The 17,797-nt window shown below is 39.1% G+C and overlaps 1 long non-coding RNA gene across 2 annotated transcripts in view; it reads right to left on the bottom strand.

Annotated features, from left to right (window-relative positions):
* Nucleotides 1–6,106, bottom strand: part of LOC140618073 (uncharacterized) — a 101,867-nt gene extending 95,761 nt beyond the window's left edge. The window contains exon 1 of one of the 2 annotated variants that reach the window (XR_012018253.1): nt 5,976–6,106. This is a non-coding gene — a long non-coding RNA (uncharacterized lncRNA). The remainder of the gene's footprint in view (nt 1–5,975) is intronic. The other variant, XR_012018254.1, reaches the window with a different exon arrangement.
* Between the last annotated feature and the right edge of the window lie 11,691 nt (nt 6,107–17,797).

Raw genomic sequence — 17,797 nt, 5'->3', positions numbered from 1 at the left:
GCTTACTGAATGCACAGTGAGAAGCTACATGAAGGCAAGCTACATGAGTGTAGCAGGCAAGTAGAACTACATCTACTTCCTTCAGCGAATCTTTAATAAATAAAAAAGTCAACCACTGATGTCAACCATGGGCCAAGCACATTACACACTTTACACACATTGTACAAGTTCATTCTTCAATCATTTAAGGTTTAAATGGCCCATTTTACAGATGAGGCAAAATTTAGAGAATTAACTCAATCTTAAGTGGGTCAGCCTGCATTTAGGACTGAGGTCAATCTGATAAGAGAGTCTATATGTATTATTTTATGCTAGTGTTGTTCAAATTGTAGGTTTCATGCCATTATAGACTGTGAAATAAAGTTAGGGGGTTATTTTTCCAATTATAATGGAATGGAATATATCAAAGTGAATTTATGTAATAAGGTTAAGGTGTTGTTTGATAAAACTTTTGTTTCTCTTTGTATGTTCATAGTTATAACGAAAAATATGTATTTTCCCTGTGGGTTAAAAATATTTGAAAAGCACTGCCTTAATACCTGTTATTTGTCTTTTAATGGCTAAAATATTTGACTGGTATTCTTAAATTAACTCCTTTTTGTAACTGGAAGTTTGTTCTTTCACTAGTCCAGCCTATTTATAACTTTATCCAACTGGTATGCCTGCCTATGCTGATATCAAATCTGGAGAAAGTTAAGGAATGTCCCTAAAAAGACGATGCCATGGATACTTCCTGGGTTTGGGAACTGGGAAGATGATTGTTGCACACACATCTATTAGAAGTCCAGCATTCTGAACTTCTGCTGGTGTGACTTCTGTTTTAAAGGAAGCATTATCTCTACCATCATAGGCTCCAGTCTTATTTCCCAAAGAGAACCATGATGAGTGATCTATCACCAGAATTTAACAGGGAGCCAAACGGCAAAGGAGAGCCGTTTTGTATGTTTTGAAGTATCCCAGCTCCATGATCAGAGCAGAGTATAGCAGGATGGGTTTCTAGCTAAATGACAATCAAATAATAACCAGTAAAATTTCTTATCTATTTGTCCAGAATATGTGGATATTTTCTTTTTAATACGGTTTTTAACACAGTTCCTATCTTACCTTTTTCTGATATTCCAGATATCTTTCTATGTCAACATCCACAAAGCTACTTCCTTTGACTGTTGTGTATCATTCAACTGTGTAGATAAACAGTCTCTATAAATGAACAGTTAGAAGCTGCTGCTGCTTCCTCTTCTCCTTTATGTCCTTTCTCCTCCTCCTCTTTCACCCTTTCTTCTCTTCCTCTCTCTGTCTCACCATTATCATGCTTTTGTATACATGGAAGTATACATAAGAGATACTGTACAGCAGTTTAGTGGGACTAAGGAAACCTGCTTTGATTTTCATAGATGTTGCCAAATTACCCCAAAAAAATCATAGAAATTCATTTTTATACTTAATGCTTGAATGTATATTTTTCCCATAGCCTCATCAAACATCACATAATGAAAACCTCCAATTTTTTCCTGTCATTTTTAAGGTAAGAGATCGTATTGCTATTTTGCATTTTTCAATTACTTACATATAATATTGAACTTCATTTATTGTAAACTCTTTGTATTTCTTTCCCTGTTTAGCTCCTTGCTTCACTTTTCTATTCATTTATGTTTCTTATTAATAAAACTTCTTTATATACTGAGGAATTTATCTCTCTATAATACATATTACAAATATTTTCCCTGCTGATTATCTCTTCTGACTTTGTTCTTTAGATATTGAAATCTTGTTAAGAAAATACTGTAAGTATCCCAGCACAAATTACATTATAAATTACCAATGTTCTCTTGTAGAATTTAATTTTAATTAAAAGTAATATAATGTGTAACTTGAATTGGGATAAAGAGTAAGAAAGAGATAAACTTTATTTTAAGAAAGATAAAATTTTCATGGTACTTTTTATTACTTTTTATTAAATAGTCTAACACTTCTTCACTGCCTTAAAATGCCTCCTTTGAGACATATTCAATTCTCACATGTATTTTGGATAATTTCTAGACTCTATCATTTTCTATTGACTACAACATGTTATTGCCAGAATATCATTTTGATTAAAGAGTTAGCTATTGCTTTCACAATTATTTGAGTTCTTTCACAAAACATTGATTTGAATCCAAAAAAATACTGGAAAGTTTTAGGAATTGGGGAGAGTATTCTCCAATGGTCTTATTCTAAAGTGATCTTTTAAAAATTTAATTCCTATAGTAATCTAATGATTTTTCTTACACATCTTTCACTTACTGTTTTACAGTTTTCTTTTTGTTTATGATATTGTATCTGAACAGGAAGGCAGTAGGATGGTTTGTCCTATCTTCATTTCCTTAATAAACATTTTCTTGAGATGCTATTATATACGGGCATTGTTCTAAAGACTGGGGATACAACAGTGAATAATTCAGACGGTCTTTCACAGTAATGGGTATTATTAAGAAAATGACACAATTCAAGTCTATCAAGGGCTATGATGGAAATAACCAGGACAGAGAATGACAGAGGTAGGAAGAGGTAAGTCTGAACTGTCAGACAATGACTCTCTGAGGAGGTGACATGTGAATTGATGTCTGAGGACTCTGAAGGGAGTCATCATGTTCTTGTTCCTTAGACCTGTCCATGGCTGTGCTTGCCACATACTGTGTCTTGATAGATACTTCCTGAATGAATGAATCAATTGATAATGGCCAGAGGTTCTGGCCTTGGCTGTGGGAAGCACTTGAGTTTATGCTGTCTTTCAAAAGTTCTGTTATAAGGAGCTGTTTAGACAAGTTCTATGGTAGGTTTTTACTTTGGGGAGGAAAGAGATTTTCTTTCAGTTTTTATTCATTACTTATTGCAACAGCTCTTTTGCAATGACTGATTTCAACATTTCTCTCTGGGCTTCTAAACCACCCTGGTCCTGAGCAAGCCCGAGCAAGTTTCCAAAAACAGGGTTCTTCCTTCAGTCCTACCTTCCAATCTACCATGAGGAAGTTCTGCATATCAATACCTCTGTGGAGAAGAGAATGGAAGGAAGTGAAAGCAAGCCCAGTGGGCACAGGTGATGCATTTTCAGAACACCACTTCTCCCAAAACACACTCCGCAGATCATAAAAGCTCATGCTTAGACATGGTCTCTGATGCCTGATTTGTAGTGGATTGTACATGAACCCCATCTTGTGCTTCCCCAAAAATACTTCCACTTTTTTAAGGCAAAGAAATATAATTTTTAAGGCAGACATTCAAGCACATTTAAGCTTCCTTTTCAATGATTAGTTGAATAACAAAATAGACAGTGGGAAAAAATCAGAATGGATGAAATGATGAAGTTTGAGTCACAGACCAGTTTCTCCTGTTTTTAAGATTGAAAGCCATCAGCTTTCTTGTTGTTAGTTTCCTTCTTTTATGGTTGCTGAGTTCTATTAGAATTAGAATTATAAATACTTGATATGAATTTCTCTCTTTGATCTGTCCTACTTGTCAATCAACAGTCTTTTTAAACTCTGTATTCTTTCTCATTCTTGACATTTGCCATTGTTCTCTGCCCTGAATGCCTCGCCTGCTGTTCTCAAAAGCTGCCCAGAATCACTGAGAGTATATTGCAGTATCAAGTACCATGGCTTCAGGCTCTGCCGCAGCTGCCCACTTTCTAAAAGCTCCCTTTATTCTTTGCAATTGAACTTATCCAATTCAGACTGACAAATATCAGTTCTTTCCCCCTTACCTTTCTTGAAAAAAAAAAAGAAAACACAAAAACAAAACACAACCTTGAAAGTGTAATAAATCCCTCCTTCTGGGTAGTATACATTAATACACCTTGTAAATTGCCTTTCCCTGTTGGTTTTAGTCCTTTGCCCTTTTATTCTTTTCTTTTGTACTCTGGCTTCCTTAGCATTACTATTCCCAGCCTTGAAATCCAAGTTGCAAATGCAGAAAACCTGCCCACCCATTTAGGACAAAATGAATGGCCCACATTAAAGAGGCGATAGCACCACATCTGGTAGTACTGCTCACTAAAAGCACCCATCACTTGGTTCATGAGAAAGCAGCAGGTCTTAGATTCAAGACTAATGATCTATGGACTAGAGAGCACACTGTGAGACTTGGTGGAAGTACACTACATTGGTATTACAGTATATGTTATACACACACACATACATATACAGTATACATATGTAGTGTACTTTCCTACTAGCCACTGTTCTTAACTACATGGAGAAATCTAGAGTCATCCAGCTACTGGGGCAGTCTCACTGGTATATGATTTTGTGCTGCTTCTCTGTTCACTTGCCAATTTTAAGTAAGAATAGCCATGGGTGTTATTCTGTATGTTGGCAAATTGAACACCAATAAAAAATAAATTTATTATTAAAAAATAATAAAAATTAAAATTAAAAAAAAAGAATAGCCATGGTATTAGGAGTACCCATATTTTACTGTACAATTAACATTTGAAGAGAGTGGCCTTGGGAGGTCATTTAAAGTAAATGTAAAGATTAGTCAGTCTCTACTGAGTGGAATATAGGAACTGTAAGAGCTCTTCACTTCATATAGGCCATTAGACAAGAAGCAAACCTTTCCTTACAAGGAAACTGTGAAGTTACTCTTAAGTCATTTTGTTGTTTTATACAACAATTCAAAAGACTATTAAATTTTTATAGAGCCTTGGGCACTAGGGCCCCTTTGCTAATGGGAATGGGGCTTTTCTCCAACCTCAGGGATTCTAGGAGCTCTTAGACAAGACCTTAGAGACAAGATTGCAATAAGGAATTTGGAAGGGTCCTTTCCGTGGCAGGCAGTATTCAATGACTCTGTGCCTGAATTCTTTCCTAGTCAGAGAGGTCCATGGACCAGAAGCATCAGTATCATTGGCATCACCTGAGAGCTGGTTACATATGTAGCATCTCAGGCCTCAACCATCTACTGTACCAGAATTTATATTTTCACAAGATCTCCAGATGATTCATGCACAAGAGTTTCAGGGGCCTGATCTAACTCTCATTCTCCTCAAGAATCAACTAGTGCTCAAAGAAATAAGTTGCCTAATGTCACTGAGTGAATTTGTACTTGGGAGAAGAGGGCCACACTACATGAGTCACAATGTCCATTCTGGACAATCATCTTTCTCTCAGGTGTCTGGAGTTGGCCAGCGTCCCACCTGAACTGGCCCTCTCTCTCCAGGTCAGGTAGCTTTAGACCTAACCTTCTCCAACAGCAGAGGTGTTCTATATCTCCACTGTTCAATGGGCACTCATGCCCACTGAGCCCTGGAATGGGGTTAGTATTACTAGCTGGAAGAGGGCAAGTAGAGAAGAGAGAGGCCTTCAACACTAGGGGATACTGACCACTAAGGTTTAACATGAAACAGGAGCTTCAGGGCTTTTGTTTGGATAGCTGGCATAGTGGCAGTTTTGCAGCTCCTGTTCTGATATAGTTAGTTGCATCTGTCGCAGTTTCCAGGGAAGACAGCGTTAGAAAAAAAGCTCTGGTTGTCATTTATAAACTGTGGAAAGAAGCAAAGAGCCTTTAGGGTCACCAGGGAAGCTAACACTTCTTTTGAAAAGATATAAATAAGCCAATAATCTGCTATTCCTTAGGCAAATGGCATGTCTCTGTTATGTTTGTTCTGAGGATTTTCTAGAAAGATGAACAGTCTACTACTATGACTCTCCTGACTTTAAGAAACTTTAAACTGCCTAACTTGAAAATATATGTTGCAAAATGTTTCAGAAAGAATCATATCGGCCTATCTAGCTACCATTTAGTGGCCAAAATTTCCCCAATTCCGCATTATTACCTGTTTCCATGGATTCTGCAATATTTTGTAGCTCTTCACATCAAGAAGTGAAGTCTACTTCCTCACCTGTAAATGTGCACTAACCTTATGGTTTATGTTAGTCAGAAAAATGCCATGGAAGTGACAATGTGTCAGTTCTGAGCCAAGAGTCAAGAAGTCTTACCTGCTCCCATTGTCTTTCTTGGGAACTTCCACTGCCATGTGAATAAGCCTGGACTAAGGAAGATCAGAGACCCCAGCCCACCGGAGAGAAGCCCTGGGCCCTTCTACCCGTCCTAGCTGTTGGCAACACAGACCAGCCACCACCAGCTATATACACCAGCACACTTCAGAAATGTGAGTGAGAACAGGTGCAATGAACCAAGCCCAGGCCATGTCAGCCAAGTGACCCAGGCCACTTACAGACTTGTAGAAGAAAAATAAACAGTGGTTGTTTTAAGCACCAAGTTTGGGGGGCGATTTATTACAACAGTGTCATGACAACAGATCATGCTATACCAACGTTATCATGTTTAACATTTTTTAATGTTACTTACCATTTCTGAAGAGAGAAATAGCTTTTGAGGCCATGATCACATTAAGTTCCTTGGAATGCGTATGCTAGAGAAGGAAAGGATGTTAGCACTAGTCCTGAGCTACAGACAGTATTACAGTTGGGGAACTGGAGGCCTAGCCGAAGGAAATAAATAACTTTGCATCAGGCAGCCAGAGAGGAGCAACACAGGACACAGGCCTCTGGTCTTCAAGTGCTCAGTCTGTTCTTTCATGAATGTGCTCTGAGTTTTGCTTGTCTGCCAACCAGCAAGATGTTGAGAACACAGCTTTTAAAAAGGAGATTACATTTACAGAGACCAGTGCTTCTGAATTTATGTTTTTTTTATTTATTTTTATTTTTAAAGGCTCACTCTTTTGTTAAAAGGAATCCCAATTTTGTCACTAACCTTTTATGAAATGATTAGTGGATAGGCTTTCAGTTCACTCATAGGGCTGCTTATTCAATCATTATTATAACTTTATAATTTGTCAAAAATTTCACATGCTATAATAAAAAAAGCCTTCTTGAATGCGGCATGTTTTCTACTCACTGAGTGAACTTCTTCACAAGAGTGTTATTACTTCCCTAGCATATTAGTGACTAAGTTTGCTTGCTTACTTCTTTTTAAGGTCCAGTGATCATTCTTTCCATCTCTGAGTTCGTAACATATTTTCATGTTAATTATCTGATTTGGATTTCCTTTTTTTTTTTTTTTTTTAAGTAGACTCCACTCTTGGCATAAAGCTCAATGCAGTGCTTGAATTCACAACCCTGAAATCAAGACCTGAGCTTAGGTAGGACACTGAACCCACTGAGCCACTCAGGCACTCCCCTATTAACCCATTTTTTATCCCCAGGAAGAAAACTGGGGCTTATAGCAGTTTTATGATTTTTACCAGGTCATGTGGACCACAGAGAAAAGGATTAGGTCATGCTTTGAGATTTTTGTTCAACAGTCTGATTTCAATGATGTCACCTTCCCAGTTTATATATCTGCATCCGTTGGATTTTTTTTAAGGTTTTATTTATTTATTCATGAGAGACATACAGAGAGAGGCAGAGACATAGGCAGAGGGAGAAGCAGGCTCCATGCAGGGAGCCTGACGTGGGACTCGAACCCGGGACTCCAGGATCACACCCTGGGCTGAAGGCGGCATTAAACCGCTGAGCCACCTGGGTTGCTACATCTGTTGGATTTGTCTAGGGGCCAATCATGCCCAATTTCTCCTTTCTTACCAAAATGCCCTGGTCCAAAACTACTTCCAAAGGAAACAGCTCTGGGCTCCTCTTGACAGACGTGTCTTCTGTAAGGGGTGATCTTCCACAATGGGCCAGAATTTAAACTGGGAGGTATGAAAAGACAGAGTTCTGTCAATCTGAAGACCGTGAAAGGTAAAACTGGAAGAGACATAATAGCCAACCTCTGGTTCTACTCTGTTTTGGGGTGTGGGAGTGTCTTTCTGTTTTTAAATCTAATCCATTTGTGCCCTTAAATTATTTTCCCTACAGAGCTTAAATCCGATTCATACAATCACCTTTACTTTGAATGACATTTCAAATTTTTCAATGTCTTCAACAAGTAAAAGTAGTCTATCAAGTGAACTGCAATCAACTACTATTATCACCATTTCACAAGAGAGAAAATTACAGCCTTGAAGGAAGGTTAAGTGACTGGTTTAAGGTCATACAGCAAGGTTACAAAATTTAAACTCAGTTCTTCTGCTTCCCAGTCCTAGGATCTTTAGGGTTTTCTCAAAATTGAAATTGGACATCTTTAGTAATATATACACAGCATGTCTTTTAAAATACCTTTTATTGAAAAATGTGCAACAATCTCCTCTAGGACTATGTCAGAGTTTACTGAAAGAAACCTCAGAGAGCTGCTCAAAAAATCCTAACTGCCAACAGTCTGTTGACATGACAACGCTTCACATTGTCTCTATCACATTGGTCTTCTTGCCTTCCTGAAGGCTATCCAACAACACTCAACACTTTAGTCAAGAATGACAATTCCATTGCTCAAGTTTTACAAAATTCTTATTCTCCAAAGAGAGCATAAAACCTTCATGCAAATACAGAGTTGAGACTGTTCTAATAGCATGGAAAGTCTGAACTGAGGATGCAGATTGGCTGTATTTCATATTTATAAAACCCTCCATGAGATGCTGAATGGACTGGCATATGGCTAAATACTAGGCACCACTGAGCATTTTTGATGAGGTGAAAGAAGAAAAGATATGGCTTTGAGACCTTGATGGAGGCTCTCACCTACTACAGACACTCGCTGCCTTCTTGGCATCAAAGCTGCTCCTAGTCAGTGACTGAACATGGTATGAATATTAAGATAGGCCACTTTTGGGGAAAATGAGGCTCCTGTGATAACCTTACTGACCCCCCTTCCCTAGACTGCAAAGTGGTCTTGGATGCTTCCTCCCAATCTTCCTTTCTCCCTCTTCTTCTCCATATAAGGAAGACCTGCATCATGGTCAGACAACTCTCCAGCCTTCCCTGGCTCACTCCTCATTTTCTCTCAGGCATTTCCTTTAATATCTTTACATAGTTAATTGCATCTTGGTATCCAAGTATGCGAGGACTTGGACAAGGAAGCAAAGGGTTTTAGATGCTTAAGTCAGCAGCTGCTATATATGTGTTTGTAAATAACATTGAAACCAAAAATGAATTTTAAAATTGTTAGACCCTCTGATAATTGTTCCAGTACTAGATCTTGGTCAGATACCAGCTTTCCCCATATTTATTCCTAAAAAATCTAAGATGAGCCTAGGCATGGTGGCTGGCCTGGACTGATGGGACAGCCCTTTGCAGTACAAATAATGGGCAAGATAAACAGTGATGTGTTCCACTGAAATATCGTGTCCAGAAGGTTTTATCATTATCATCATCATCATCATCATCATCATCACCATTGAAGTTTCTTTCTATACCTAGGGACTCAAGGAAATCAGAACTATGGGAGGCAGTCATTTTTAAACCTAGGGCACTGAATAAAAATTGGGGAAAGAATGCCTCACCAACACCCAAAGAACAAAACCACTTCCTCCCTTCTGCTGGCTTATGATCTGAGTTGAACAGAAAGGGAGCAGGAAATCCAGGACTCTTTTTTTCTTTTCTTCCCTATTGCCAATATGGTAATTGTTCTAATTGTCTTCCAGCAGGAACACAGTCTGTAACACACTTCAGTCCAGTACATCCCAGATCTTGGTTAAGCAACCCTGTAAATGGCAGAACATTAAAGCCTGAAGCTTTTATTCTTTTTTCTTTGTTTCAATATAATGCAAAGACAGCACTATTTGGACTTTTCTATTTTTCCAATAATTTATTTGTATTTTGTCTGATTCTACAACCTATCTAATCACTTCCCCAGAGGGCAGACTGGGCCTCAGGTATGCTCTAGGCTTAAGAATTGTTTCCCAAACTTTAGTGAGCATACTAATATTCTGAAAATCTTGTTAAAATACAAATTTTAAGTGTAGCTTGTTGGTTAAGGCCTGGGATCTTATATTCTAACAAAGAAAAACGAATAAATTGATGCTATTGGTCCAAGACCCTAAAGCCATGCAAACTTTAACATGCCTCTGAATCCCCTGGAAAGATTGTTAAAACACAGATCCCTGGGCCCCATCCCAGAGATCTTGATGTAGTAAGGTCTGGTGGGGCACTTGTGATTCTCTATTTGTACTGAATTCCCATATGATGTCAGTGCTGTTGGTCCCTGAAACGTACTTTTGAGCAGTGAGGGTTTAGTGAGCATATCTAATGGAAAAGTCTCATTAAAAAAAAAAATGGACTTTTTTTTTTTTTGCTACTTTATTTGCATGGGTTAATGAGTTTGGAAAACTGCTGAGAATTTTTACTAGGGGCAGATTCATTCTGCTTTCAACTTAACCTTACAATATTAGGGTAAATGCACAGAACTAAAAGCTGCATAGGTCCTGGACATGAACGAAAACTACAGAAGAGGGTAGACAGCATAGGTTTTAAATCAGGGGATACTGACTCACTGTAACCCCTCTATGATCCCCACTTGAACCTTTTTCATCATAAATAAGACTCCCTACCTTTTCCATCATAAATAAGACTCCCTCAGCAATACCTAAGTTCCATAACCTGTACTTTACCTCCTCTTTAGGACTGCCTCCAAGGCTGCCAAAACATGAACATGGGGCTCAAAAACACTGACAGCTGCCTGGCACTAGGCCCATGAAAATTCTGAGAATGGTCAAGATCCATTTTGTAAGAGACTTCATATTAAATACTGGACAACTCTCCATTCTCTGCATAAAACAAATTCTATATCCTCCACATGTCCTATGTGCTAGGGGCTGGGATTAGTCCTTTACATGCAGTCTCATATAAATGTTATACCAACCCAATTAGCAGATGAGAAAGCAGAGATGATAAGCCACTGGATCACAGACCTATTTGTCCAAAACCTGTGCTCCAGATCCTTGCTACTGAAAGCATGGCCCATGGACCAGAAGCATCTGCATCACTTAGAAGCTACTAAAATATGCTGCATCTGAAGCCCCACTGCTGACCTATTTGACAAGAGTCTTAATTTTAACAAAATGCCAGGTGATTCCTGTGCCTCTTAGTGCACGGTTTGGGCCCTCTCTGCCATACACTGCCTCTCTACCAAGGAAGGATTTTTTTGCAGAGTCATTTTCTTTATTGGAAATGCTTCAGCACAGACCTGGTGAGACATCAAAGGCAGTCATTTTCATCACTGGCAAAGGGATGGTTTGATTGCTCTGGGAGTAGGACTACTTGGCAGCACATCAGAGTTCAGGGGAGCTACATGTGCTGACACAGGCAGTCCTGGCTTTTCTGGGCTGCACTTGGGAGCTGATGTGCAACCATCGCCAGAAGTCAATTAGATTATACAGCAGGGCCTTCTCTCCTTGCAGCCTGTTTTTATTGAAGGATTCCTCCAAAAAATCTTCAAAAGGGTCTTCAAACTAGTAGTTAAACTAAGGAAGAGAAGGAGCAACTATCACTTGGCTTGTAGGGAACACAACCAATTCAAAACTAGTTTCTTTCCCAGGAAGATGAGATGATATGGGGCAGAAAAAATTCAGTATCAGACTGAAGCAGGGGCCTATGTTTGGAGAAATGTGTAACACAGGACACTTTGTCAACCTGTCAGTATTTAGGGATCAAAACAGCAGCCATGTGCAGCTGACCAGTGGTCTGCTCACCTGGCCCAGGCTTAGTTGATTCTCAAGGAAATTTCTCATGAGTCTTCTTCCAGGCCACCAGAATGGTTTCAGCTGGGCAACTCTGATCTGGGCCATGTGTCCCTCATCCTCCTGCAGGTTAGCCTTGGTGGTTTAGTGGAATTCCAAGAAAATAAATGAAAGACTCAAAACATCTTGAGACCTAAGCCAACCTGGCATCCTGTTAGTTCTGTTGCATTGTACTGATCAAACTGAAAGGCCAGTCTATATTTAAAGGCTGGGGGAACACACTCTACCTCTTGATTGGAGGAGCAGCAAGGGCACCTTGCCAAAAGGGCATGGATATAGGGTGGAGATTGGGGGTTATTCTGTAATCTGTCACACTCCTACTAACTGGTTCTTATCTGTTCTTTTTTGAAACAATTATCAGTATATTTGTTCTCACCTAAAGAGTCCATTTTGTTGTTCATGGGCTTACTTCTTTTCCTGGCTAGATATATCTGGGATCCACAGCATGCATTTAGGGCCTCTGGTTGGCTACCTCCAAAATGCAAGACATCAAGTACAATGGAGACGGGTGGAAGAAGAAAGTGAAGAAAGTACTGAATTTTGATATGAATTAAAATCTCAATGAGATACCAATACACTGCTAAAATGTGCTGAATGAAAAAGACAATTACTTGGGATGTCTGGGTAGCTCAGCTGTTGAGCGTCTGCCTTTGGCTCAGGGTGTGATCCCAGAGTCCTGGATCGAGTCCTACATCGGGCTCCCTGCATGGAGCCTGCTTCTCCCTCTGCCTGTGTCTCTGCCTCTCTCTCTCTGTGTGTGTCTCTCATGAATAAATAAATAAAATCTTAAAATTAAAAAAAAGACAATTACAAATGTTGGCAAAGATGGAGAATAATTGATGAAAAGGCATAATGGTACAATGACTTTGGGTAACTGGCATTTTTCAGTAAAGCTGATGATACACATATTCCATGACCCAGTGATTCCAGTCCTAGATACAAACATAAATGTTAAATAAGTTCACCAAGAATATTCACAGCAGGAGTATTTGTAGTACCACCAAAGAGGAAATATCTCTCATGTCCCAGTCAGCATAAAATGGGTAAACATATCATTGTCTGTTCTTATGATGGATTATTACACAGCAGTGAGAATCAATGGTTTACAACTATTTATAATGATAAAATAAATTCCACAAATCTAAGATTGGGCAAAAGAAGTCAAAAGAGTACTTGCTATGTGATTCCACTTATTTGTAAGTTCAAAATCAGGCAAAAGTAATCTCTGGCACTGGAAGTAAATACAGTGATTATCTATGTATGGGGGGGGGAATCGGAGGGAACACAAGGGGCTTTTGGGGTACTGGTAATGCTCAGTTTCTTCATCTGGGAGCTGCTTACACAAAAAGTGTTTATGAAGATTTCAGCTCTTTACAGGTAGGACTTGCATATTTTTTGGTGTATTATGCTTCAGTAAAAGGGTTTTAAGAAAAGGAGATAGAACTCTAAAATCTGAGTTCAAACCCAGTTCTACTGTTTGGATTTGAACAACATTCTTTATTTTTCTGAGTCCCAATTTCTTCATGTGCACAATGGTGATAATTCAATATTATCATGATCTTTATGGGGATTAAATTTTAAAATTTGTATAAAGCTCTCTGTGGCCCAATAAGTGTTAGATCCTCTTCCCACCTGCTGTGAAAAGATAAACTTTACTGTCCCAGATAAACAAAGCACAATTTTTCCATTACACTACTACACAAAATCACATTCTCATTTTTGCTTCCACAAAAACCAAATCAAAAAGAGAGCGAGCAAGCGAGAGGGAGCATGAGCTTCTGAATTCTCCCTATTTCATTTTTAATGTGTGAATATTCCCAGTTCTAGGTGTTATACCTTAAATGGGTTAAAACTTCATATGTCATTGTACTACCATTCAAGGTGCTTGTTTTTCCCTTTTGGTTTTTCCCTTTTGCTGTTACAACATATCTAAATTCTAAAGGATTATTAACACATTTGGAATAATGAGTTTCTTAAGGGATCTGATAGCATTAAAACGATTAATGAATAGGTAGTATAAAACCTTACTCTGTCCAATCTAAGGACTTGAGCCATTCAGCTTCAAAATGATCCTGAGGCATAAATGGTGAATCATGCAAGAACAGCCTGTTCTGGCTTCTGACTGTTCATTCCAGAAGAGAGGGATAGTGCCTGTGGGTGGCGTGAGGCGGTAGGAAATCCTGACTCCGACTTGCTCTGTTCTTGTTCTCAAGTCCTTTGAGGCTACCTCATTAGAAGTGGGAGAGAGACTACAAAGATACTGTGAAAGGTGATTGTTCCCCAAAGCTACTCTCCAGAGGGATACTCCCGTGTGTGTGCACGCACACACAAAACCTATGTTTAAAATCCTATGTTGCTACGACCATTTAGACAGCCAGTATTAAGACCTTCATGAAACCATGGGTTTGACAGGGATACTCCAATGAGATCAATAAGATGGGGAACTTGACTTCATTTATTTTATACTCCTACTTAGACGTCAACCCTGATTTTTCTTATCTTGATGTGAAAGGAGAATCAAGAGTCATTTAGGGGGACGCCTGGGTGACTCAGTGGTTGAGCATCTGCCTTTGGCTCAGGGCATGATGCCAGGGTCCTGGGATCGAGTCCCACATCAGGCTCCCCACAGGGATCCTGCTTCTCCCTCTGCCTATGTTTCTGCCTCTGTGTGTCTTTCATAGTAAATAAATAAAATCTTTAAAAAAAGTCATTTAGGGAAGGGAGAAGATAGAGAATAATAATAACTGTAAGCTGAATGTGCTATATTAAGTCTGTATTCTTCACAGCAGCCCATAAAGTAAGCAGTTCTCAAAACCATAATTTTACAGGCCAGGAAACTGTGCCTTGGAGAGGTAGACTGATTAGAACTTTTCTTATATATTTTCTTCAAGTCCATTGAAAAGTATTATCATAACTAGATGTTTAATGTGTATAATGGGACTGGGGCAAGAACCACAGAAGCAAGCTAGGAAAGAAACAGATGTATAGATAAAAGATCCATGGTTTGGTAAATCAGGAAATATGATAGAGCAATGTAGGCTGAGGTAATATGAGGTTTGAGGTTTGAGTTGTGGGATTCTATTGACAGACAAAAGGAAATTGGAAAAGAACTAGTTGGGAAGACTGAGGATTTGGAGAAAATACATGGATATCAGGTGACAGAAGCACATCTAACCTGTACTGTCCAACTGGTGAGCTGACAGGTGTGACTAGAGCCTGGCAGTCCCTGCATAACCATGCTCATTTACCAGGTACTGAAATAGAAACACTGATGTTGTCTCTATTGGAGAGAGAATAGAAAAAGAGAGAGAAAATGCTGGGGATTGAATCTGGGGAAATGCACTTGTTTAGGGGTGGGGGTGGAATGGGAACCTCTACGAGTAGGACTTGAGAACTTAAATGGTATCACATTGTTTTACTAAGAAGCTCGAAGAATTAAATCTCAATGCTGCCAATGGTCATGAATAAGGATGGAGAATTATGGATTAGTAGGGCATTTGGTCATTTTAGAGTATGCTGCTGCTTGAGGCTGTGGAGTAGGGTTCTGCACAAGATGGACTTCAGATTCTTATATAGTACATTTTGTGAGTCAATGGAGGGTAGGCTGTAGGTTACACATAACTTCAGACATTAAAGGAAAAACTATTAAGGCAGAAAACATGAGGCACGTTTTACCCCTAGTTTGATTGATACGTGTGTCTTTCTTCCTTGCTTTCCTTTCTTTTTAAGAATAGGGAAAATATGTGCTATAGACAGAAAGTAAGAGTAAAGACTGAATGTGCTTTTGCAGAAGCAGGGCATGTGCTAAGGCCAGAGATTGACAAGATCTAAACCAGTTCTTCTTAAATTTGAATGTATATAAAGAATCTCTGGGAAACACATTAAAATATAGACTCCCAGGCCCTCATTCCTGGGGATTCTGATATAGTTGGTCTAGGGCTGGCTCAAGATCTGCACTTCTAATAAGCAACACAGTTTGGGCAGACTTCTGGTCTCCTTCTCTCTGCAGCTTTCAACTCAGAGACACACTGGGGCTCAGTATTCCCTGGGCTTTCTAGAACTATTGTGTTGTAATTTTCCAGCCTGGTTTCTAATACTCTTCCTTTCTTTCTGTGTCCTTTCCTTACCAAACCATGAATTATCCAGGAGCTGGCTAGGTGACCACTTTCTCTGCCCAGCATGCATGAGTAAATAATTGATATCAGTATTTCTAGACACTGATTCACTGCATTCTCCTTGCCCATATATTATCCTTCTTGCTATCTCTTCCTGAAAAGTTTTCCCTAATTATCTATGCTTCCTACCTTGCCTAAATACTGTCCTTTATTTCCCTTCCAGATATGTGTCTTCTATACAGTCTTCCTTGACCGATGTGGTGCCTCACAACTTCTTCCCCCCACAGACCAACAAAGGATTGGATACTCATCCATTTGTAACATCCCAATCCAAGACATGCTTTCCTTGACTGAATCTGGATTTGAACGAACAAGTCCCCAAAATATTATGAGAACAACTAGAGAAATGGACTGGTATATGAGATAGTGCTAAGAAATTATTACTTTTATTGAGTATATGCAGAAAAATGTACTTATTTTAGAGATGCATACTGAGTTTGGGGGATGGGTGGGAAACATATCTGTGAATTTCTCTTACTATAGAAAAAAAGATGACAAAATATTAAAAAGTATTAAATCAAGGTGATGAGTGCTTAAGTTCTCACTATATTATCCTCTTTACTTTTCTGTATACTTAAAATGTTTCAAAATTAAATAGCAAATAAGAAGAGCAATAGTCTACTAAACATGGATTTGATGATCTAGTCCTATTTTTAAATACTCATTAAAATAATTATGTATTAAAGTCACTATTTATTGTTGGTTATAAGACTACTGGTTAATGTGATTCTGAACTTGTTAACTAGCCTAGGCTTAATAGTTAGTCTCTGCGCTCTCTCTCTCGCTCTCTCTCTCTCTCTCTCGGAGGTACTGCATACCTTTGATTACAATCTGGATGGGCTTGCTTTACAGCTGCTCTTTTCCCCGAGTATGGGACGAGCAGAGTTCATTTGTAGCATGAAAGTGGCAAATGCTAGAAACAAACCCTCAAAGTTCCTTTCTCAAAAAAGGTGTTATTTGCAGCCAGCATTCCAGAAGTTGTGGTTTCTTATCCTTCAGGAGCAGCAAGAATGGAGAGGTTCCAGCTCAAAGTTTTCTGTCTCTAAACTCCAAGTGGCTGTAAAAATCTGGGTGCTGACACCTTTCTAGGTGTAGGATCAGCCTCAGGACAGATGGGTAGCTTTACTGTCTCAATGCTGGTCCCTCAGATACTGATGACTTTACTTGAAGGGCTTTAGAGGAATATCATGGGAGAGGGAGAAGACTTGGCCACGGAAAATTTAGTAAGAAACAGCTCCTCGTTTCCAGCAGCAGGGCTTCCTGCTACGTAAGAGATCTCTTGGTTGCCTTCTCCCCAGTGTGCTAGCTCCAGGAGAAAGTTAAGGTCTGGACATTCTGTGTCCCAAGACAAGCAGATGAGAGTCAATAATGAGCTGGGCAAAGGAGACAGGTAGGGACTAAACTGGAAAAGTAGGATTCCATGAGGATGGATTTGAGGAGATGCCTGGAGTGAGTCACTTCTGAAGAGGAGTCACAGTCCCTGAAGTGGGCACAGCAAAAGGAAGGGTGCTATGAGGACAGAACAGAGGACATCACTTGTACAGTCTGCAAACTGTTTCCTGGGAGCACTGCAGAGCCTTCCATCTGAGAGGCTGCCTGCCTCTCTAAACTGCACATCATGAGAAATATTTTTCCTCCTTCACTGAGAAAGTCACTTTGGGGCCATTAGTATACTTATGAAAGGGGAAGGTGGCATCAGACCAGATGATCTCTAGACTTCTTTGTAGCTTAAATCTCTACCCATCACCTGAGCAAAGTAACAGCAGAACATGACTGACCCATTAGAGTTTCTAAGTCTGTCTACCATGCTGCTGTAAGCAATATAAAGTAGAAATAAAATTCTGACTCTAGTAGCATATCCAGAGGATATTTAATTATAAGTTATTCTATCTATTAGAGAATTGAATATATTGTGAAGTCTCCCTTAAGATAGTTCTGGCTATTCATTTTTTTATCCTGAACAGAAGGAATACTTCAGTTGAAAACAGTATTGATTTTCCAAAGTAGAGTA

The sequence above is a fragment of the Canis lupus genome, chromosome 26 (genome assembly GCF_048164855.1).
Source record: "Canis lupus baileyi chromosome 26, mCanLup2.hap1, whole genome shotgun sequence".
Classification (NCBI taxonomy): Eukaryota; Metazoa; Chordata; class Mammalia; order Carnivora; family Canidae; genus Canis; species Canis lupus.
This window is presented reverse-complemented; position numbering and strand designations above follow the sequence as displayed.